At 42.4% G+C, this 25,030-nt stretch overlaps 1 protein-coding gene across 5 annotated transcripts in view; it reads right to left on the bottom strand.

Annotated features, from left to right (window-relative positions):
* PDE8A (phosphodiesterase 8A) overlaps window positions 1-25,030 on the bottom strand; it is a 141,949-nt gene that overhangs the window by 40,604 nt on the left and 76,315 nt on the right. Inside the window, exons 1-2 of one of the 5 annotated variants that reach the window (XM_069025627.1) lie at window positions 20,835-21,145; window positions 20,638-20,700 (exon numbers count right to left, since the gene is read on the bottom strand). The exons of 3 other annotated variants lie outside the window; for them this stretch is intronic. The gene's annotated coding sequence lies outside the window, so the exon portion shown is untranslated. Of the gene's footprint in view, window positions 1-20,637; window positions 20,701-20,834; window positions 21,146-25,030 lie in introns of those variants that run through there. One more of the 5 variants, XM_069025629.1, reaches the window with a different exon arrangement.

The raw sequence follows: 25,030 nt of genomic DNA, 5'->3' as shown, positions 1-25,030 counted from the left end.
GCAGCTTAACTGATCTGGCCTGTACTTTAGAAGAATTTTTTAAACCCTATAATAATGGTTTGCTATACATAGGTTGCAGAAATTGATGCCTTTATCAATGCAACAGAAAAAAAAAAACCTAGTATGAACATTTTCAGCTGTTCAAACAGGAACAAAATGTGCAACATGCAGAAACTGAATTGCTTCAGATGAAGGAAAAAAAAAAAAAAAAGAGGTCATCTTTAAGACACTAGCACCTAATTCCATGTTTTATTTGTTTCTGACAAAATTCAAGTGTCAGATAGAATACTCTGCACCTCAGAGCACATGTCCTGCAAAGTCAGGCATCCCTGGTACTCTGGGCTTACGTGCAAGTAAGGCTTGTGGTTGCCTTGTGAGTTGGCACCTCATGGGCAGCTGAACAGCACATCTGGGTGGATATTGCAACTTGCTGAGTTTCAGCAGCTCTTCCCTTGGACTCCAACAACTCTGAGACTGCTCTGTTTTCCCTTTGCAATCAGGACCAGCCACACTCTATCTCACAAAATGCTTTAAAGGCAGCCACATAAAAACAATGTGCCCAGCAACTCCCAGGAGGCTGAAAGATTTGCTTCCTCTCCCTTTTCCCCCTCAGCTGACACAAGTCTGGTTATTTCACTGGCTGGGAGAGCTGTAACTGAGCTCTGGGGACCAACTCACTCCTCCTACACCAGCACTGCTATAAAAGGTTCAGCGTGCTATCCTCTCTCATCTGTTGGCAGCAGGAACTTTTACCCAGATGCAAAGTCTAGCCAAGTTAACAGAGAAGAAATTGGTCTGTAAGTCTTGCAGGTCATCAGCCAAGACGTGTTCAAAATCTGAGCATTAAATATATCGGGGTTCCCATAATTCCAAATAAATAAATGCAGCCTTTGGCTTTACCAACATCTTTGTCCAACAGGAAAGGAACTTCACACTTGCCTGCTGCCGCCTCAGGTGTATTAATTTTGCAGGCAAGCTGTGGCTGGCTTTCCATCCCCCCCACTTGAGCCGACACTTTAGTACAAATACTACATTCTTCTGGCCCAGAGGGAAATTCTTCCTGCATGCATTTTAACAGTTGAGCTGCACAGCACTCTGGGAGACTTAAATATGGCACAGTAGTTCTATTGTTTCATATTTTTAAAACTGCATGCTCTCTTGTGATTCTGCAAGATCCTGAAGTACAGCAGTAAGGCTAATCTGTTTCCTATCTATCAGCTAGTTCTCTTTTTTCTGGTGGATACCACTTACTAGTTTTATTTTAGAGATGACTACAGATGTATCAGAATACAACAGAACTCCATTATCAGTTTTCGTTTTTTCCTTATGAATATGAATTTCAGCAACAGTTTTCTTTGAACCATCTGGATTTGAACAGACTCATCTGACTAAAAGGAAGTTCCAGTCTACCAGGAAGTTTTCCAACTACTTTATGCCAGACAAACTTTTCATGGCTTGATCTACCAATACTGCAATCGTCACAAACAGACCAAGCAAAGCAAGAGAGTACAGCCCAAAAATAGAATAATCCAGTCAGTGGGTCTGCTAGGCTTCCTAGAAGATCTCTGTTTTGTCCTAAACCTCCATTTGTTAAGGAATAAACTTGCTTTTTCGCTGTCACTAGTAACACATCTTTTGTGCTGGCACAGTTCAGACACTACTGACCACAGTAATTTTTTCTACCTGCTGCCATCTCTTATCTTTATCTTACAGATCTGCAGCCTCTGCATAGAGTGGGCATCCTGGATGGGCCAGTTTAGTCCTCCAAGACTGGATGGTGACAGTATGGAGCTGCCTCCTTCTCCTCCTCCTTCCCATTCTCCAGCCATCTGCCACACACACCTTCACACAGCTCGCTCAGATGTCTGTGAGCCTGCTGGACATCCCCAGAGTTCTTTAGGGTCCAAGAGGTGTGCTCTGCCCACCTTCAGGATGCACAAACTCCCTTGTGCTCTATCCAGCACCCTGCCTGGGAACTGCTCTGAGCAAAGGCGCTGTCTCTAGATGGGAGTTTGCAGGTAGAATGAATGCAGAGTCAGTGGGACAGCAGCCAGTACAGTACTGATAATAAACATTACTGTATTTTTGTCTGTTGAATACATGTTTCTCAGACTGAGTGGAACTGTCAACTGATAGTTGAGAAAACCAAGAGGAGTTCTTGGCAGTCAAACCTTTTCTAAATAGGGAACTTTGTCTCCAACAAACGATGACTTGAGATGGCAGGCATATCTAAGATGTCGTTTTACAAAACTTGAGGAAATTCACAGTAGTACATTGTTTTTTTCACTCCAAGGTTTAGCATTAATTTTGCTTGTTCACAGCTATAACCAATCCAACAGACCAACTTCAGGTTTTAGGATAAGGAGGAAAACAGACAAAAAAGATTTAAGAGTCCTGGGGATCCCTTTCTTTTGACCACTAGGAACTCCACTGGCTTCCTCTAATACAGATGCCTCTTCATTCCTGAGGACCTACAGGGTAGTTTGAAACCTGACACTGGTTTTCTGCTTGACTCTGGTTCAGTAACACACAGTGCTTCTGCCAGCCCACAGGCTCGTTAAATATCACACGCCTGGGATGGGATCACGTTTTTTTTTCCCTTGAGTAGAACCTTTTTACTGTTATGCCAGTTTATCCCCCTAACTCTGCATGTTTTTAATAAAGTGGGATTTTCATTATAATCAGAACTGCAATTAAGTAGAATTTATTGCAACAAAGCAGTTTTTCATTCTCGTTTTCTTGTAAACATAATTTCACTCTATCTGGATTTGTGGTAGGCATACTCCATTTTATTTCATTTAAATGAAAAAAATCTGTGTAATTATACTATTATCTTTGATACAAAGCAATCTCTGCATCTTCTGCCTATGAGTAACATCTTCTTTACAAAAGAACTGCTGGATATGACAAAGAAGATGATGCTAGTATAAAATAAATTATTATTTTATACCAGCAGCACGATTTTCTCCCTAGAAACTCACAAGCAATCAATATGTTACCAACTCCTAGTAAAGTTTCACAGGATTGAAGCTGTGGCAGCTGAGGCCTCAGCAGAGGAGTCTCCCACAAGGCAGCTCTTTAATAAACACCCCATCATCAAGGAAGCCCATAAAGCACTCTGAGACTGTAGTCCTTAACTGGGAAACAAATCCAGCTGGGTATCAAATATCCACTTAAGATGCAATCCTGCCCTACTGTCCAAATATACTCTCTCCAGGTACCATGTTTGCATTTCTCAAATAAAGTACACAGGCCGTAATTATCCAGGTAATAATCTATAGATGTTGAATAGCCTCATATAAATTATTTAACCTTGAGATTTCCAGGAAAGAGACACATCATCTGGAGATATTTGCATCAAATACTTTTACAAGTTGCATGGTGTCAGTGCAGCTTTGTCACAGAGAGCTGCTGCAGTCACAAAGTTTGAAAGATTTGGAAAGATCTGTAACATGTGGGGGGCTAAGAAGATGCAAAAACACTGAATAAATCTTTAATGTAAACACATGTTCACCTGCAAACTGCAGAGCATAAGTGCTGTATAAACCATGAACACTTATGAGCACACAGCCAGCAGTGGCTGAAAGGTGCATTAGGCTGAGCAGATGAGGACTTTTCATGTGTCATTTAAACAGACACTATAGAACAGTGCTTGTCTTCCCTAGAATGTGAGTGGGTGTCAGAAAAATTTTTCTCAGAAGCTTTATCAGACTCCTCAGGTTACCAGTCCTCAGACCTTTGAGTGGGCCCTTCCACAGGGGATGTCTGAACACCAGCACCACGTGCTGCCTCTGAAATGAGCAGGTTTTCTGCTCCTCCCAGCAAGGACTGCAAAATTTGAGCAGAGCCGAGCCGAGACCAGAGCAGCAAAAACAACTTCTTAAATATTAGGATCACCAGGTGCCTACCACCTTCTGCTCAATTTTATTGACACCTGAATTTATCTGGTTCGTCTAAAATGGTCTGGTGTTGCAACTGAGAGTGGCACAAATGTTTTACAACAGGAACCAGTGCTGGAGCTGTGCACAGGTGGCTCTTCTGTCACATGGAACAGAGTTTCATAAGGCACTTTCCAGTCAGGCATCCTCATTCCACTTGGATAACAGTGAGGAACTAAAAAAAGGAGCAATATGAAAGAGGCTCCACTTACTCATTATATAACTAAACAGTGTCCACCTATGCAAAACCCCCATGATTAGCTGCAAGGAAAACTGGCCTCTATCCAAAATCAATCTCCCTCGAGATCCAAATCCTGGCATCAAACAAGCCTGTTTAATCTGTTTTGCAACTATCCAGAATATGTTTCTCACTCTGCTGATTTTCCTAAGGAAAGGATGCAGCAGGCCTGGGCCTTCTGTTGAGAGCGTGAAAGCTTTATGCCAAAGAACAAACAAGAGAAAATAGACATTAAAGTCCTGTCTGGCGACACCATTAATAAGTTCACAGCCACCATTTCCTTCTTCCTCCCCTGCACCAAGTGTTTCTTCCCAGACAGTGATCCAGACTGCTGATAGCTCTAGCTGGGAGCTTTTACCAGAAATTTTAGCAGGAAATGTTAATTTGCAAGCCTCGGTGTCCTCCCTTGGGAAGGATGGACGCTGTATCTGCATGACCAAACTGTGGGGACTTAGAGCTCCTCAGAGCTGCCTGCAACAGGCAGAAGAGAAACTCCTCTGTATCTCCAGCAAAGCTGAGTAAAAAACCAACTGTACTCATTTATTTTCTTTTGCCTTTTCCCCCAAGCTACGAAATACTGGGAAGAACGTCCAAAGCAAACAGAAAAATTCTATTAATGAAATATGCAATTTAGTGTAGTTTCATGGCCTGACTCTGAGCTCAGCCAGACTTCTAGGACACAAAACCTAGCTGAAAATTCATAGAACTAGAATGAAGCAAAACTATTGCTTGGTGTAAAAATTATACTGCATTTCTATAAACCAGTTTAATGGGAAAGACAGCCTGTGTGAATCGGTAAATAGAACACATTACAAATAAATTAGGTATCAAAGATAAATAGTTTTTTAGTATAATGTCTCATGTAAGCAACAGAAAGGTAAAACCAGACTCACTTTACTAACAGTTCCAATAGAGCTACAGTAAAAGTATAGGTCACTTTGAGAATTAAAAAAATAAAAGTAAACCTATAAACTCACTGAAGAATGATGCAGATCTGACTCTTTAAAAGTTTATTACTCAGATATATCACCTGATTTCTTTTTCTTCCTCTACGAACTTTGAGCATAAGGCTGTAACTACTTACTACAGATGCAGGAGAGAATAGTGTCCTAGATTTTGGAAGCTCTTTTCAACCCTGGGAAGTTTCATTTGACTTGTTTTATGTGTTTGCATGTTCCTTTAAGCCAGGACAAATGTTCTTACCACATGCATATTTGTGTGGTTAGCAGCTTTTTCTGCATCTCCTTTGTCCTCATCCTCTAAAGACAAAACAAATGGTGTGCTGGTCAGTGTTGAACTTTATAATTTCAGTAATAGGTTGCAGCAGGAATATATTTTGACTAACTCTATGAGCCATTACCACGTACAGTCTAAGCACCTACCACGGAACACCACAGTTCTAATTGTTTTCTTCACGGCTTAATTTGAACCAACATGTTGTACTCTGAATGACTTCAGAATATACTGTGAGACACATAATTTAATCCAGTTATATTCTGTAATCTAATTTTGACAAGAACCTCCAAATATATTCCAACAAAAAACTCCCTTGTGTGAAACAGCAGGAACACGTTAGAGGTGGCATCAAACCACTACTCCATTAGATGTAAATTACTCTCACTACGTTCCCCACCAAAACAGAGTAACAAAATTTGCAGGCCACAGTATGAGGCTGTACCCAGAAATACTTTCCAGATGAAGCAAGCAAGATTTGCAGTGGTTTTGTGACACAACTGACAATTTCCTGCGAGTGGAAGGGGTTATCTGGTGCGTTTGCTGCACGGATTCTGTGTCCTTGCACATCTCCTTTTCTGAGTTCCACTCAAGGAAAGCTAAAGAGGGCTCTTGGACAAACCAAGGTCCATCGTGACTCTCTGTGTCCTTCCCTCCCTGCCCAGCTGGCCCTGAATGCTGGGTAATTGATCACCTGAGAGTTCCTTTGGCAGACAAATCCAACAAATCCATTGCCAACTGTGTGTGGTATTCCAGCCTCATGCCCTTCTTCATTCTTAAATAACACAGCCCTGCCATTGCTACCCACGTGCTCTTTGGGAAGGAAGTGAAGCATGGCTTGTTTGTACCATGAATTAATACTACTTACAACATCTAAGACTAATTTAAATGTTTTACAAGAGAAACATGCCCATGTTGGGAAAAGTATTTTTCTGATACTGTAAATATGAAGCCATGGGTGTCACAACTCATATTGCACATATTACATTTCTACTTCAGACCAAGTTTCAAGACAGAATTTTGCAGTGTTTATGACAATTTAATAGCTTAACTGATGATTTTGCTTTGCATTCTGCTCTGTATTTTCAGCCCATTCTATTTTTTTCTAATCTGCATGGCACATAGGGCCTATAGAATTACCAGGACTACCACTGGACTGCCTTGCTATTTTTTCTAGACTAAGAGTAATCTCCTGGCTCTGCCAGTCAAGGAAAAACACTTCTTCGCCCAAGTTTGACTTTGAGAATTCAGCTACAGCCTTTGCAAGCAGCACTATGCAAATCAGTGTTTCCCACATAAGAAGCTTTTCACAGTCTGCAGCAAGAAACACCTTATGATAAGTACAGACCTATTTTTTGCAGTACATTATATTATACTTTCTTTCTGAAATGTTCCAGAATTTCCAGCATTTCTGTCATACAAGATTATTTTTATTTTCTTTTAAATCTAGTTACTACTGTTCCATCATTGCAGTGCAGCCAGCTGTTTTCTCAACACAACCCTCCCAGTCTCATCTGGAACTCTCTCATATTGTTAGAAAAACTTGTGTCCCTTCGACTGCCAACCACTGGCAGTGGTGAGCATTCATTTCACTCTCTGTTCTGTCATCTAACACAAGACTGAACAACTGGAGCCCCAAGCTGATCATATCAGCACTCCGGGAGTTAGAGGCAAACATCTGGAATTTATTTGTTAGAAATAAAATGAATGACATCTTTCCAGGAGTTTTAGCTTGCACCTGTACTTACAAATCTCCATGAGGGCCACTTATGAATAAATTTAACCAGGAGCAGAAGGCAGAAAGCTCCGATTTTGAGCCCTTTGGCTCAGTCCCTGTCAAGGGCCCCAGGAAGAAGGCTGGTACTAGGATGCCCTGGAGACAAAATTTGATGAGCTCTCCTCTTCCACTGCAGGATAAGGAATAGACTGTATTAGGCTTTCTGGGCCCCCCATGCTGGCAGTGCCCACGTGCAGACAGCTGTGCAGAGAGGATGAGGAGCACAGCTCCCCTGGTGCCCTCTCCCCAGGGATGCAGAGGTCTATCCAGCCTTACAGTCCACACAGGCAACTGGGAGCTTTGTCCAGCTGTGCCACGGAGGAAATGTAGCCCTGAAGGTGATTTTTGTTGTCTGTAACACCATTAGAGGTTCAAACTTCAACTGAAGCTGTGAAGGGGAATGAAAAAGAGCACAGGAGAAATTTAAGGGGACAGTTCTGTAAAGGGGGGCAGAAGTCAAAAGAATCAAACACCACCACTGTTATCTGATGGGAAGGCACAAAGATACAGGATGAACCTCAGAAAACATGGAGAGGAGGGAACAGGGAATACACAGAGAGGAAGAAGGGCAAGGGAGAAACAAAGAGATAGAAGGCCCTGCCAATTGTTTGGGTGAAGTGTTACCTTTGCCTAGGCACTGAACTCATTGTCTGCAGCCGTCTCCTTTCCTGCTTCTTTCCTGCGCCTCCCTCAGCACAGACAGTGCTTGTTTCAAATCGGAAGGTGACTGATGTGGGTCCTGCACTATGGGCAGGTCTGCACCAGGGGCTAGATCAACTTCTTTATTTTACTTGTGCAGACTGCAAGGTTTGCACTGCAAGCATTTACCTGACTGAAGTGCAAGTTGACCACATCTTACCCAACTGTCTTGGAAAATGTTCCTGTTTAGGCATTGTATGATTTTATTGAGACAAGCCCATTCAAAATGCAAGCACACACCTGGAGATGGAAGGTAGATTCACACAGTTACCCATGGCTGGGTACTGCATCCAGTCCATCTCTCCATATACTGACTACAGGCTCCATTAGGGATGCAGGATGCTGCAAGAACAGGAACTTGGTATTGCAAGGGAACCTTCTTACATTCCTTTCTGATTCTAATAGAAGATACTCTGAGGCAAACAGCATTTTTGTCTCTGCAGAAATCCAGGCATGAAGATGTCAGAAATGATGACAAGAACTCAGCATTTCAATGAGGAGACAGCCCACATGCTTCACACTCAGTGCTTCACACACTCAGACTATTTCCAGTTACTGCAAGCATCAGAGTGAGACAGTGCAACAAAACTGAATTTAGTAGAGAAAGGCGGTAGGCAAAATGTTCTGGCTGTACATTCTTGTAACAAAAACCCTTAAAAAATAAAGACAAACTCAATGCCCCCAATGGTGGGACAGCTCCTATAATCCACTGCAGCATACCCTGTAGTTCTGTCTGTCATCAGATACTCCTGGATTTTTTCAGTGTTCTGCAAGTTGATTCCAAATGTTCTATGTTGTGGGATTTTTCTTTTTCTGGTGTTGGGGGGGTGGTGTTTAAATTTTTTGGGGGAGGGGGAATTGTTCTGTTTTAATAAAGGAGAATCCTTACAAGAATTGTTTTCATGAAGTGATCAAATGCTCTTTGCCAAGTACACAAGCTCTTTGGAGAAAGGAAAAATTGGATTCAGGGACAGAGTAAAACACTAAGTTGGGGGGAACCACTTGGAGCATGACAGACCTGCAGAAGAGAGGGGAGCACAGGACTCCGATACCATAAAGCACACAGCATGCCCTATTTTTCCAAAGGTTAGGTGGGTTTTTAACAATAGGTGCTCCCTCTTGCTATGGGTGACAGGAGGCCAGTATGACAATGTTGGTGTTATCAATGAAAGCACCCCAAGCTTTGTCTGGAAGACCTGTTGAACTTACCAAGGTCTGCTCTGCTTATCGCTGGTGCTTGTCCAAGTGGAAGTTAATGACCCTTTGGCACTGGCCAGAACACAAGCAACCCAAAAATATAAGGGGATCAGCCCCCTGGCAGAGTGTCAGCACTCCTGAGCTCAGCACCAGACTGCTGCTCTGGCAGCAGAGGAGCTATTGATGAACACATTGCTGGCAGCTCCTCTGCCTGCAGAGCTACAGCACCAGCAGCAGAATGCTGTGAATACCTGACAGAGGTGTTTTCACACATACATCACACAGCACCACATTATAAACTATTTCAGGCTGCTCCAGGAAGCTGCTAGCATAAACTCATGGGGAAAAAACCTCAAAAGCCATTAAACCCCCCCAACCTGAAACAAGTATTTTATCACTGCTCCATGTTTGAGCTGTCAGCTTCATCCCCCGAGCAAATAGGCAGCTCTAGTTCACAACTGAACACCTACTTTATTTATTTAGCTCTGCTGCATTTAACCTTACATCCTGTCTGCTGGGTGCATCCGGCTCCACGGATCTCCACGCAGCAAAGCCTGAGCATAAGGTGGGGGAGCTGCTTTCCACAAGCCAAAAAACAGGAAATTTGATGACATTGTTCAGTGAGCAGACGTCAGCAGAGAGTGATACAAAAGAGTAAACAACTTCCTAGCAGCAGCAGACAAATGGGCCGGAACTACTGGAATCCTGTGATGTCTGGTGCGTTTTGCATGAAAATTACCATTCCAATGAAATTGGGAGAGATCTTTGGCTGATGCAAATTGGAGCTGCTCCCCAAAAATCTAGGAACTACACCAATTTTTTCTGTTTAATATCTGACTCCAAGTCTTTACCTGTCTGATCCTGAACACATAGTTTTTGAGAATTCATATTGTTGATATTCTACATATTTTGCAAATAATCTCATTATTTTAAAACACACAAAAAGAGGATTTGAGTAGAAAGGGTAAACTTCAGTGAAAGTATGGAGGGCAGTACCAGTAATGCAGGTGCCACTTCATTATCATCCTATCTATGCAATGGAAATATAGACATATGACCTATAATATTCTTGTTTAAATACCTTGATATGAAGGAAGCACTTTGCTGGTGGAACCACACAGTAGGTATGACATCTCCTTTTGGATTTTCACTGTGGAATCTGCTCTCCTATTTTCCAGCTATAGGCAAATGACAAATGTGATCCAAAAAATTAACCTGTCAGGAAGGCATGCAATGACTCAAAGCCAGGTTTTACAGCAGGTAGGAAGGAAATGTAAGGGAGGATATTTTTGCTCCAACAGAATGACATTCTGCCCATCTCTGTCTGGTTTACAGGTCTCTTAACTGCCAGAAGCAATATTTGACCAGTGACTACAAACATGGAGCTTCACTAATGAATTCCAATCAACTGTGTCAAGAAAGATGGTAACCCCTGGAAGAACTCTCTTGCCTACACATCTACGTGTAAAGAGACCACCAAGGCATGTAACTTTGCCTTTTGTACCATCACTTTCAAAGGGATGTAGAGAATTAAGTCCTACTCTGAACAAGTTAGTTCTTAAACTGTTGACAAACAAGTCAGACCAGGACTTAGCTGGGGCTTTATGACCTGGAAACATGTGGGGACCTTACAGGAAACACACAGGGATGTTCCCCATGGGGATGCAATTCAGTAGGTGCCACATCCAGGACTCTCATCTCACCCAGGTACCCCCTCTAGCCAAAAATCTAAGCAGAACTGATGAAAATTAGCAGCTAAATTTAGAGCTGTCCATAAGACTGCCCTACTCCCAGTAACAGAGAGAGAGAACAACAGGAAAGAGCCAGATGCTTCTTGGCTCTCCTTGCCAAATTCTCTTCTCTTTGGAGACAAAAATGTACAATATAATCCTGAGGAGGAAGACCCACCAATAACCATGCCAATGCTGCAGTCAAATGACAAGCCAAACACACTGGGCCAAATCTATCTGCAATATAACCAGTGATTTGAGCAAACTTCACTCTTCCTAAATCCTGGAAAGTAGCTACAGGCTAACAAATGGATAGGCAAAAATAAATAAATGCATGCACCCAAAGAGCAACAAATGCCAATAAAACCCAGCAGGTCTATAAACACAACAAAACTGCTTTTCATTCATCACTCTACCTACATCAGAATCTTCCTGACTTCAATTAATTTGTTCTTTCAGCAGAGTATGAGTTTGCACCAGTTCTGTCATTCTTCCCTGACTCCTCAGTTTGAATGCAAGAATTAAGGGCTTAGAAAACAAACACCCCTCTGAAGCTAATCATTCTCAATCCTCTTCTATCTCCACTTACATGGTGAAATTAGAAGTACATACATCACTAGCAAAAACTTCCAAGAATAAGCAAATCAACCTGGAGGAACTCCAAAGTGTTTATCAGAGAATGATATTCACCTGGGTGCGCCAATAAATGTCAAGAAGTCAGTCATGTCAGAAGACAGGTTTTCTGCAAACCCCACATGGCTTCAGGATGAAATCATTATTTTGCTACAACTCCCTTTCCAACGTTTCCTTGCACTGAGGCTTATGGCTAATGCATGGCTAGGGAAAAAGACCTTGCTCCAACCTGCAGGAACAGCAATGACGGTGCTGTGACACAACCCCAGTGGAGGTACACGACTGTACAAGCCTGTCATCCACGTGGCCCACTTATTTAGGGCCTTCCATTGTTAGGTTCTGATTTATACCACTAGAGGTGACCAAAGGCAGACAGCATGTGGTTTTAAATATAAATGAAACCATGGAATCCCCCTGTGTGCGGGCACAGAAGCCAGCATAGCATAGGAAGGGCGGGTGGCTGTGCTGAGCTCTCTGAGGAGAGGGGTTAGTTACTATCTCTTCTCGACAGGATCTGGCAGAGGACAGCAATTTCTACAGGAATTCCCTCCCCCTTTTAATAGCCTGAGGTCCCAGACTACCAGGTATGCCACAAAACACAAAATGTTTTCCAGTTATCTCTACAATGCCATACTGCTAAGATTGATTCAGCAGCCAGGCCACTGTTTCCTGCTTTTTCCTGTGCACCTAAGCAGAGAACTCCCTTTGGCTTTCTGTGCCTGGGATCTGTCATTATCACCCATGTTCAATTAAATTTATACATATGATTTAATTTAATGGAGGTGTACTTTGAAATTTTACTGCTTCAGTGTATTGCAAAAGCACCTTTTAATAAGATTAAATAAGTAATAAAAGCCCAGCCTAAGTTTAGAAGGGAATGAACCTGAAGACTACTAACTATGGTATTTCCTCAATTTTACACCTATTTTGGGTCACTTTACATTAAATTAGCAAATTGACTAAACTGAAATATGTTCTGATATAAAAAGAATGCTTGTCAGGAAAAACGAGAGCTCCAAGGGTTTGATGCACCTACCATGTGCCCATCCACAAAGGGGAATGTGTTTCTTACAGGATCACTGCACAGTGGTAAGCTTTGTTTCTGAAGAGATTTTGACATATGGCTGAAGTTAAGACTTAAATTAGAATATTCCTCTTTGAATTGAGAAGTGATCTCTCTGTGCAAATGAATAGTGTATTCAGTGTGAATAAAGCTTCTGCTATTGCACAGTTCATCTTATCTACTGATGTAATTTCCTCTTAGCTGCTGCTTCTGTAATATTAATAATCACCATACAGCCAAAGAGGTCATGCACTAGGAATGTATACTTAAAAATTCTTCGACATTGCAGAGGAGTTGGAACAAGAAAATCTATGTTTCTGGCTACATGAACACAATGAATGACTTGCAAGAATGTGACTTTACATCATTTAAAGGTGGGGATAAAGAAACCTGTCTGCTCAGGGGAAAAAGACTCCAGACTGCAAGAGAAATAAATGCAACAACTGAACTTAGAAAGGAAAATCACGAATGAACAGTGAACCTAAGCTTCCTTCATAAGCATAAAAAAGGGCCACAAATAAAGTAATCATGCTGATCCAGCTAAAGCATCACATGCACAAAAAAATCCTTATTTGATTTATGGGTTCAGGACATTTCTTATGTGATCCTTGATAAGGTAATTCTTGTTCTAAAACTGATTTTCAGCAGGGACTTCTCTTTCCCTGAACACAACAGAAGCAGTGTCCTGAACACAGGATTTTCAGCACTCAATTCCTTGGTGCACAGACACTCCAAGGATCCCCACTTACCCACCCAGCTGGAGAGCAGAAAAAGGAAAACATGAAGGTGCAGAAAAATCAGTGTTTTTAAGGACACTGGTACCTTCTGAGGTCAAAAGCTGGAGTATTTTTTTTGCCATGAGTGCTCTGCTTGGTGGGACTGTGGCTGTCTCCTGGTGTTAGGGAGTTCAGCTCTATGTGCATGAATGGGAGCAGAAGAGGATAATGAACCTCTACCATGTCACACTCACACAGTTAAGATGCCAGCACTAAAAACCTGGAAATCCTCATCACCTCTCTAGTGGGATTTGGGAGGATCTGCCCCTTGAGCTTCAACAGGATACCCACACTAACATACCAAGGGAAATTAGTGTATGTGAAACATGAAGTTAATGTTTAAAAAAGAGAATTCAGACCTTCTTTAACATCTTTGATATGTAAAAGCCCTTCATGTCACCATGTATAATTTTGAATGAAGCATTTCTTCTCCTTGAACACAATGAAAATTACTTTCTAGTAAAAAGCAATCGTTTCTAAATGGAAAATTTAAAAACTAGATCAAATGTTACCTAAAAAATGTAAATTTAAGAAGGAGACAAGGTCTAGGGCATTTGGTGTAAAGAGAGATTAGAGCCAAATCATTAACCCTCAAGAAATAGCCTCAGAACACAGTAACTGTGGCAGCTTTCAAGATGGGCTGATGAAAAAATCCTGAGGGTATGATCTAGTAAAAATAGCAGTGATTTTTTAGAATATTACAGAAGAACTGATATCTCACAAATACGTTCTTTTTAGGTTTTTACTTTAGGTGAATATAGGTCTATGACAGACACTGTGCTCTCTTATGTACTGGAAATCATTCTTTTAAGTAATTTGAAGCTTCTCGTTCTGAAAAACTTATTCCCTCCCCAGATTTGTAAGCTGGTTAGTTCATAAAGGTGAAGGACTTGTCATTTTCCTTTAAGTCAAAGTATTTAAAAAGCCACAAAGAAAGGTTGTAAACACTGTTATGGTAGCTGTACAAGCGACAGCTTCTGAGCAATAGTCCAAAACATGTGAGCAGAACTCAGGGGAGGGATTGCAGAGGGATGCAGGCACACACAGATAAGCAGCTGGACACAGAAGGTGTATCTGACAATCCCAACCAGCTAAATCCCAGTTTGTAGGAAATGCCATGGGAGAGCACAGGCTCTGACTTCCATGGGATCTCTTTTGTTGAAAACCCAGGTTCTGCATGACCAGCACACAAACGTATCTTATTACAATCAAGGGAATTTTAAGTTAAGCTTGTGCTGAAGTGCTTGCTGAAACACAGCTTGGTGTTGTACACCAGAAAGTTTATAATACACATTCATTTTCAATCAGACAACCTAGACATCGTAGGAATTACATCTTGCTCTTAGGATTGCACTTGGACTGATTTTGTCAGTTCCCAAAGAGAGAATTACACTGTTTATTACAAGAGCTGGGATTAACTATGTACTCTAGTAAAGATTTCTACACTAGAAATCCTAGCAGGATGTAACTGTATAATTACACTTCCTTACAGATATCTCAGAACAAAATATGAATCTCAGTTAGTGCTTACTGATACCCTCCAAAGCATATAAACTCATAAATGAAGTTTCTGTAGATTTATAAACAGATAGAGAAAAGCTTATTGGAAAACAATAGACTAGCCACACTTACCATACTTAATTTCAATGAGGTTCTGGCAAACTAGAAAATATAAAGGAAATAGTTGTGTAATGCCTAATGACTGCTTAAAATGGAAAAAATGTTTCTTTTATCTTGGCTTAAGGAGATGGTCAGAGAGTACGACACTGCTTAAATATGAAATCATGCCTATGATCACTGAAGCTTTTAAGAGCTGTGTACACGTATTGTACACTACCAGGTTAGCTTTGAACTGTGTTGAAAAGAGAATAATTTCTATTTACTAGGAAGCTGTGGTTTTAACTTTATAGCACAAAAGCACTGCATTGTCTTTCCTGCAACTAAGCCAAGGAGAATGGAGTAAGTATTCTCATGAGATTAGGAAATAAATCTATAAATACATTTATATCTATAAATCTATTTGATCCTGACAAATCTATATTCCATTTCTTTGTTCTCTGACTCTCTATACATTAACCAGCTACTGCAAATTACCAGGAATACTGGTATTGTATACTTCCAAAGCTTCCCACTTTCATATATCCCAGCTTCTGGAAGGTGCTATCATTGGAGCACACCAAGAAGGCAATGAACAAGGTCAGTGTTTCTCCAAGTGGAATCGTGGTGGAGAACACTCCGTGGTATTGGCCCTGCTCAGGAGATGTGAGAGAGGCACTGCTCCTCAGCACAGCTTCCCTGAGAGTTACAGGGGACCTGTTTCAACAGATGCATCAGAAACTAAAAGGTCAATGTAGTCCTAGCCTACACAGGCACAGCTCTCACAGTCCTGTCTCTGAGCTGTCCCAGCAGAAAACTACATTTTATACCATACAGATAGGCTTTGAGCATTTAGAAACAATAAATTCATTTATTTCATTGCAATATTATGCCTTATGCTGCATATGCCAAGCATAAAATTCAGGCTAACATATACCAAGATTTTCAACTTTCATGCTAAGGAAAACACCTCCAGTACTTCTGGTCTTGAACGTTGCATTTCTTGTTGACTTCAACTCCATGTCTTCTGTGGCAAAAGGGCTTTTAATGCACCAACAGTTTATTGCTGTTCCCATCACCAAAGAGCCCTTATTAAGGGGCATCAGAATATTATATTAACGAATATGAGTACTGGTGGGAGCAAAGATGCCCCCAGGTGAGGATCTGACCCTTTTGACTATTATTTTGGAAGTTGCACTTTTTGCAGCTGCAACTGTATTTCATGGCCAACAGCTGTCTACATGTACTATAAATCTCAAGACTCCCTAACAGATGATATTAAAATTAACAGTCCTTAAAAATAAGAAAGGCAACAATGGCAACACACAGGCTCAGCATCCATCTTATTATCTGTTTACACTGGAAAGCTATAAAGTCATTATTTCACTGCTTTTGCAATATTAATCCCCAGATTCCAAATCAGTTTTAACATGGATGGTGAGTTTTTGGTACTTTAGGTCCTGCTGTGCAGCATCTTACTGCTTGAAAAGTCTGGGCAAAATAAAAGTGTTGGCAAACCTGATCTAAACTTGAAACCAACTCGAAAGATTAATTCTGCGTGCAACTGTAGCAGAAATCCTTAACACATCCTCTACACCCCCTGCAGCATTTCTAACAGATATGAATGAGGAGTTAGCAAATAACCTACTTGAGGGATGCAGGAAAGCATCAGCAGCTGTCACTGCAGCAGACTCCAGAGAGCTGCAGAGATTCACATCTGCAAGGGGTCGTGCTTTGAACGTAACTTCCAGTACTTGTGTGAGCGAACTGTTATTTTTTCCTTACAAACTACACATGACTTAGCAATTACATTTTCTGGAGTGCCCCCAGACCAGCAGGTTGCAGTTCACTGGGTTAGGACTGTGCAAACCTGTGGCAAAGCCTGTGTTGCAAAGCCGTCGCTCAGCGGGGTCCCGGGGGATGTGTGAGATCCGAGAGGCCCCACGTCACATCCAGTCCTCCAGCGGGGCCAGTGCCACTGCCCTTCCTCCTGCTGGGCAGGGAGGAGCTGCTGAGAGCTGGCATCTCTCAGGAGGTGAAAAAACGTGAAGAGTTCAATCCAACCAACACTTTACAGATGACAATTAATTCCTACAGAAGCAGAGTGGCGGGGCAGCGTTACAGACACGCCTGAGCACAGGCTGTACTTTGGTTCATGGTGATGAAGGTGCAACAAGCCCCAATCCCTGCATGGGGCTGGAGGCTGGGAATCCTGGCTCATGCACAGGGGAATGAAGATGCCTCAGAAACATATTTTGAAAGGTGGTCTCAAAGCCCAAAAATGCAAGATAACCAAAGTACAGAACATGACATCAGAGCTAAATGAAAAACAGGTATCCTGTCTCTGCTATTGACCAACAGCCAACTACTTCACTCTATACATATTACCATCATCATCAGCCAAATCTGAGCTCTCCCTCAGCTGCAGCTGAGTTGCAGCACCCATGACTCTCCCCTTGTGCAGGGATGCCTTTCCAGGTTTGAGATTCCCTACCTAAGAGAGCCTTCCCTGCCCAAGGCAGAGAGATCCCCTCAGTAAGTGACTGATAGCACACTGATTTAATACTAATGAAACATTATTAATCTACTCAATATTAATTAGCATAAACTTCACAGAGATAATTTCGTTAGACTTATACTGTTGTCCAAGTCTGAGACTAAGATTGACTCAGGTGTACCAAGGCTCCACAAGGAGCTTAGAAAGCAAGGGGGTCCACTGTGAACCTCATGACTCACCAGGAAGGTCTGTGGTCTCTGTGTGAATCATACTAACCAGATTCTAATCCAACTTTCCTTTGTATGTTTCTTCCATGCAGTAATTAATAAGGTGAACCTTGCCATCAAACTTACTGACCTGTAGCAAACCCCTGTAAAATTTTATTAAATACCATCAGATTTATTCAACTCTGTCAAATTATTATTTCACCTTAATTAAACATACTGCTGCTTCTGTCTTTTGAATGAGGTGCATTCGACTCATCCCCAACAGCCAGAATAGCTCACATTCCAGGACAGAATAAGAGCAGTTAATTCTGTGTCTTCATTCCAACACTTCTGGACACCTTTTTGGGCCCCAGAGCTTTGTCACAGGCACTAAAGGTCTAAGGCTGTCCTGGGGTTAATGCACCCCTTCTCAATTCAGCATATTCTCCACCTGGATGCTGTCCCTGTGACAGATGAAATCCATCCCTTTTCTTTGTTGGTCCTCAGACAACAAAGAAATCTCACAAAGGGTCAAAATGTATGATCTCTGTTGCCAGCTAACAATTCCTTATCGCCATTATTCATTTATTCTGTTTGTGTTTTCTTATTGCCATAGCAACAACCCAGCTACAAAGGGCTTGCATGAAATAAATCAATGGAGTCTGCAGACGTGAAAGCTGCTCAGTTAAACAATGGTTCATCTTGAGGGGAGAAGGTGAGGCACAAAACCTGCAACACATTAATGCTGGGCAGCTTTTTATCACGCACTGGTAAGTGACAAACAGTGTCTAAAGAAAACAGTGTCAGAAGAAAACTTTTTTTTTATTAATATCTAATAGGGAATGTAATACAAGGAGGAAGACTTGAATGAGATGGTCATGAGCATTCATCATTCTTGTAACATATTAATTAAGTGTTGATATTACATGCAAATGTCAGAAATTTGGCCTCTAGTCTAACAACCCTGCAGTCCACAAGAAACAGCCCTCAACTCTTCCCTTACACCAGTGTCCTTACTCTAGAGGAACAGCCTCACTGTATGAGATGCAACACTTCCATAGTCAAAACTTCACAACAGACAACACATACTCAGAAAAAGAACCTGTTTGATGATCTGCAAAACACTTTAGGGAGAGCATGGAGAGAGGCTGTTGTATAAAGGGCATGTAGACAAGCTCTATTCAGTTTGGTTTAGTTTTTAACCTGCTCTCCTTGGTTTTCCCTTTACTAAAAGTCTCAAAATCTATTCACTGTTAGTCTCTTGTACTTATAATTAAGTGCATCACAATGCTGATACACTAACAGAGATGCCCAGAAAAAGAACATTCAAGATGCACAGACATTTTCATCTAAACACAGGCATTTTGCCCCATTTGAGATGTCCTGGTATCTCCCACACGATCTTCCCTACTGGTCCAGAAGGCTGTTAGTCGTGTGCTGTGTGCACTGTGTGGCAGCCCAGGAGGGTCACTCGAGGTACAGCAGGACCAAGTGGCTGAAGAATCACAGTCTTAGATGAGGAGACCCTAATCAAGTCTCTCTTTGCTGAATGTGCTCCTTATAACAATCTTTACCACTGCTCTTGCAACAGGAAAGCCTCAAGTGCCTTTTCAGCTCTGCAGTCCCATCAGCTCCACTGTTTATTTCTATCACCAGTATATCCAACAGCCCTGGGATGCTGTTTTGCTGGATCAACTAAACACAAAGATGGGCAACATCTTACAGATAAAGTACATGACAGAGGGAACAATGGGGACAGGTGGATGGGGTATAAGGCAGGGAAAAGCAGCACCTCCAGAGTGGAAGGCAGTGCTTTCCACAGACTGGAGACAGAGACACAGGTAATGGTCTGGCATGGCTGCTGCTGTCAGCAACACTGGCAAGCCTGCAGAGCAGCAAATGAGCCCAAGCAGGTATCAACTCACCATAAATAAGTTTAGGCTTGAAATAAGAAGGATTAGAATCCCTCAGAAAGAACAACCTTCTAATAGAAACAGGGAAAGGCTGGAAAGTAATTAGTTTTGAGACAGTACAGGATGCATTTATGAAAGACATTTAATGCTGTGGCTGCCCATAATAGCAGAGGACTGACCTTCATGACCCAGGTCATCCTCCTGCTCCAATAACCATGTATGTCCCCAGAACACAGAAAAGGCCAAAAGCCTTTGTCCAAAGACCTTTTGCCTGTATGTGCTTGTTGTGTGCTTAATCCACTTCTACAGTGGCCAGTGAAATAGTGAACAAGTGGTATGAAAAAAGATTTTTAAGTCCAAGAAAATGCATTAAGCAGAAACAGAGTAAGTCACTATATCAAAACCCCAAATGTATTCTATTTGAAATTCAACTTTTAAATCTTCCATCCCCAACTCCAAAGCACAAGAGCACAAAAGTGATTGGGGAACCAAACCTCCTGGTTTTATGGCTGTCATTAAACAGGTCATAAAAATTACTGACTCTGGCTCTTTACACCTTTAATACATTAAACATAATTACACCCATGCCCTGACTGAAAAGTAATCTCACTAATCAGCATGTGATTTTAGTGTTTTGAAGAAAAGCAACTGTTCAGCAGCACACAGAGCTCACTCAACCCAGAGAAGAGGAGCAGGCAGCTGCACAGCCACGTGACTGTGAGTGCATCATACAACAGCTTGTGCAGTCCTCTGGCCTGGGCTGAACTCCTTCCTTACTGTCATTAGCTCAACAGGTAGCTACTCCTGGAAACTACAAGAGAGTTGCTTCAATTCTAAAGAAAAAGGGAAGAAAGAAGGTTTTTCAGCCAGTTGGGAGGGAAAGTCCCAGAGACACCACACACAGTATAAAGAAAAGCTGAACTCCCTTCAAGAAGTACATTTACAGCATGCTGTAAGTGATCTATTCATTCCTGCTCTGTACAGAATTCCCAAAGGTACTGAAGGGGGAATGTGACTGAGTCAAGACATTAAGACAAAACTTGAGAAATTACTTCCAGTTGCCTTCCATTTTGAGAACCTCAGGTGACACTCCTACAGCTGACACTCAAAAGGGCTGCAAATTCACTGTTTATTTTCTTACCTGGCCAGGCAGTTTGATTCTCAGTTTGGCTGCTCCACACACAGTGAGTCTCTTAGATCTGCTCTGGCAAAATAAAGCAAAATTCAGAGACCTCGAGTTCCCTTTCCACAGGAGAGGCTGCCTTACTTTACATGTGTTCAACTCTGCTAACTCTCCTTAACACTACAATGACTACAAATAAAATTTATCTTAATTACCTTTAAAAAGCAAAGAATTTAGCATCAATCCTCAGAATGAGAACATTTATATTTTTCTGTTTACAAGCTCTGTAAAGCCCAGTTCAAAGTCAGCTTCCAAATTCATTGAGTGGCACCCAGATGCCATTGCAAAACTAAAGCATAGACAGCCCTTGGTGCACTCAGCATGCTCAGAGAGAATGGGATAGTTCAGCATCTATATAAACCTTAAGAGTACTTCTAGAGTACATTAATCTTTAAGTCCCTCTTCAAAATCACATCATCCACCCTTGGAGTTAATGCCACATGAAAGTCTTCTTTTATTTCCTCCTAACATTTCATTCAAACTGCCTAACTGCAGGTTTAAAAGCTCTTCCATCAACACTTAGTTTTGAAAATTGTAGTAAATTACTTTCAGCTGAGATCATATATAGTCATCTGCTTGTTACCTCTTTGTTACACTGTCCCACTGTGAGTGCATCAGCTGCATGAGGTACTGCTTCTCTCCTTCCCATTTCAGGCATTTGCAATTTTATCAGCTTTTGAAGAAGCTGGGCTGGGCTTTGGCAGTGAAGCAGGAAAGAAACTGACTTTCAAGGACATGCAGTGTGAAAACCTCAGCAATTTTTTGTTCATAAAAGTCTAGTCAGGGATGTGGATATTTAAGGTCTTCAAAAGATGTAGTTACAAAACCTCTCTGTTCACTTTCAGGTTCTTGTGGGGTATTTTTTCCACATGGCTCAGTATGTGGACCATAAAGCAGATAAGACTATTTGGCAAGAATATTCATCAATACTATGCCTTTTTTGTAAGTACATTGATATTATCATATTAACCTTATCAAACAGTGCTACCACATCAAAGGCTTACATTTGCCCATAGCACAAAACTACCTATGTCTCATTTCACCGTGGAACAAAGATGTCAGTACAATAAGCAGTAGAAACATTCTTCTTCACTTGTCAGTCAAGGTTTAAGGGGGATCCCCACAGCATTTGCATCACTTAAGTCACGGACAATTAAGAGAGGAGACTTTCTCTTCCTCATCCTCATTTTCTGGCTGCAGATGCTTCAAGACTGAAGCAGCAGGAGCAACACTCATCTCCATGGGACATGCCATCTGCCACAGTCTCTGTGGGCCACTTTCAGCCCCACAGTTGGGCAGCACCAGACCCCACTCCACTAGAACCTCAGCACCTTCTTTCTGCCCTTGCTCTGGACAGAGGAGTGTCTCCAACTACACAGAAGGGAACTCCTGCCCTTAGCTCTTCAATCCACCTCAGCATTTCCCGGTTACTCATTCTTTTGTTCTTTGAAAAATGATTGCCTACCAGCTCCTGTAACGGGGTCATAACTTCCCATCTGGCAGAAAAGCAAAGCGGCTTTCCGGCACAAGTATAGGTAGTGCTGCTGGTGACTTCCCTGAAAATCAGTCTGCCTGGTCAGCCTCAGTCTCTCCTGCCCTATTGCACTAGAGAAATATTTCTTCTCATTTCTTCCCAGCCTCAAGCAGCATGTCATCCACATGGCATGGTCCCTTCAGCAGATGAAACAGGTTTTCCAGTTAAAGGCTGAAAACTAAATTAGAGAAGAAGATAAAAATTCACACATACCCAATTAATGATCTTTGGCAAATTATTGCTTGAACACCATGATGGGGTTTTACAAGATTATTGTTATTGTTTGGCAAAGCTTTTAACTGACTGTTACATTATTTTTAATGAGTAGTAATTAAGGGGGAGTTTGCTACTGAATTTTAATTTGAAAGACATTTTTCTTAACACATTGGTGTATTTAATTGGCACACGGCACTCCACGTGAATGCATGCACACAGCAACGTACACCTTTCCCACCAGCAACTGCAGTTATCCTAGTGCATATGGCCATAAATTCCCAGGAACAAAAAAAAAAGGAGACAGGCAGAACAGGAAGGAGACAGTCACAAGACACAGGGCCCAGCTCTGAGACTAGGCAGTAAGATCCATCGCTTAGTGAGGTCTGCCAAGAACAGGAAAGCAGTAAGTAATGAATCACAAACAGCTGGGGGCAGGGGGGAGTTTTGGACTAGTTCCTTTCTAACCCAGTCACAACCAAAGTAAAGTCCACATTGCCAGGCCAGGGGAGCAACAGAAGGAGTCTGACACTACTTCGAGGCAGGAGCTCAAATGTCCATGGACCTTGGAATGACTTGCAAAATCCTTTAGTGCTGCAAACTGTATTTACCATACTGAGAAACACGGTCTTTGAACCTATTCTCATCTTGTCTTACCACAACCAGTGGTGCCTGAGTGTGAAACAGTGCATCTGCTAGCACGGATGTCTCCCTTCCCTCCCCTCCCTCTGCCTGCACTGTATCAGCTCAGCTTGAACTGATCACACTAGGAAACAACAAAGACACAACCCTAAACTTCCCTTGAAGGAGACGACTTTTCGTCTTCCTAAGGAGACCTGAGTAGGAAACAGAAGGCACTGATGCTGTGAAGGATCAGTCCCTTCAGAATGCAGTGGGAGAGGCAGACCTGGAGGGCTGTTGTCCCCACTCCTGCAGACCTTGCCCTCTGCAAGGTAGGTGAGGGTCAGGCTCTGCTGTGGAACAGGGAACAGCTGGGCACTGTGCCCTAGGACAGTTCAGTTCAGTTCACAGGGAGGTGAAGTGGATGCTTCAGGAGAGCTGGGTCAGCAGGGTCAGGGCAGCCAGGGAAGCAAGCACTCCTCCTGCTCACTGTTTGCCATACTTTTGTTGCCCTCTTTCCTCACTGTCCTCTTTTTCTTTCCTCCCTACCTCATGTTCCAGTGGTTTTTCTCTTTTTTTCTTTCCCTGCCTCACTCTCACTATCTCCCCCTTTCAGCCCCATTTACTTGCTCCCCTTCTAAAGCATCCCTTTGCCCTCTTGTTTCCACTAACCAGAGATGGATGGAGGTCCCAGCCAGACCAGTAAGAGCCTCAGCAGTCAGTGGCAGAGAGCTGCAAGCCTGTCCTGTGGCCACCCACAGCCTGTGCCACCCAAGCCCCCACCAGGCAGGGCACCCAGCAGCTCAGCAGGAAACAGCTGCTCTTGCACAAACCTGTTGCATTTCACTATTTTAACATTTTGAATGCCTTTGCTTCTCAGCTCCATCGCTATAGCCAGGGATCATCCTCAGTCATGCCCTTTTCCTTTACAGGGAATTTCTGCTACTCTGGGCAGAGCTCAGGAAAGAAGATCTACCACAGGCAGATTAAGCTGGGATTTCCCTCCCTTTTCACAGCAGAGCCTGCTCTCCCTGACCCACAGCTGGTAGACATGTCAGAGACTGTCACCCCTCCAGCACAGCTGCCCAGCAGCTCCTAATCCCTGTCCCTGACTGCACACAAAGCCTCCATCTCTGGCAGGAGCCCCAGTGCTGGGTTAGTTGCATGCACAGACCAGTTTGACACTTACAGTCTCTATGTCGGTAGCTGCAGTGCACTGTGATGCCTTTAAGCTCTAAAGGACCATCATATCTGTGCCCTCTTCAAGCTCAAAACTGAAGTCTCCCTCCATGAATACTCCACAACTCGTTATCAAGAGGAAGGTTTGATTTGTAGAAAAGTATTTTTTACTTATTCCCAGACAACACTAAAATCCTGAAAGACTCGACTCTGAAGAAGTCTCCCTCTGGGAAACATGACCTTTGGATAGGGCAGAACAAAGACTTTTTCAGGTTCCTCCATGTGTACAAGGCATCTGCCCCGCTGGACATCAAAGAAAGCCACCATGATGATAGGAATCTTTACTTTGGCAGAAAATGGCATGTAGCATATAAACAACATGCAGACTAAGATGAGAGCTGGCCTGCTGGGGCTATGTTTGCTGTCTGTGACTCCTGTACATGGCTGTGTGCTGGCTTAATTTTGATTTAGTACCTTTGCCTCATCTGTGTGGATTTATTTAGAAAATTCTATAAAGCAATAAATAAATAGCTAAGGGACCTGAAGCTAACTGGACACAGAATGCCTCATTACACCACATATTCATATTCCTGCTGACTACTATATGTGATTTGTTGCTAAACCATAGAGATTCAGCAACCTTCTGATCATATTTAATTTGTCTGACAGTGCCTGTTTTGCTGACCTCTCGGGCTCCCTGCAAGGCTTGTTTTCCCAGACTCCCAGAGGGGTGGACTGAGCTGGCTTGAATGAGGAGCGTCACATTTACTGCAGGCTGGGAAAAGATGAGGGCTTTGCTTATGG

Source organism: Aphelocoma coerulescens, chromosome 10 (genome assembly GCF_041296385.1).
Source record: "Aphelocoma coerulescens isolate FSJ_1873_10779 chromosome 10, UR_Acoe_1.0, whole genome shotgun sequence".
Taxonomy (NCBI): domain Eukaryota; kingdom Metazoa; phylum Chordata; class Aves; order Passeriformes; family Corvidae; genus Aphelocoma; species Aphelocoma coerulescens.
Note: the sequence above shows the minus strand (reverse complement) of the source record. Positions and strands in the feature narration are given on the sequence as shown.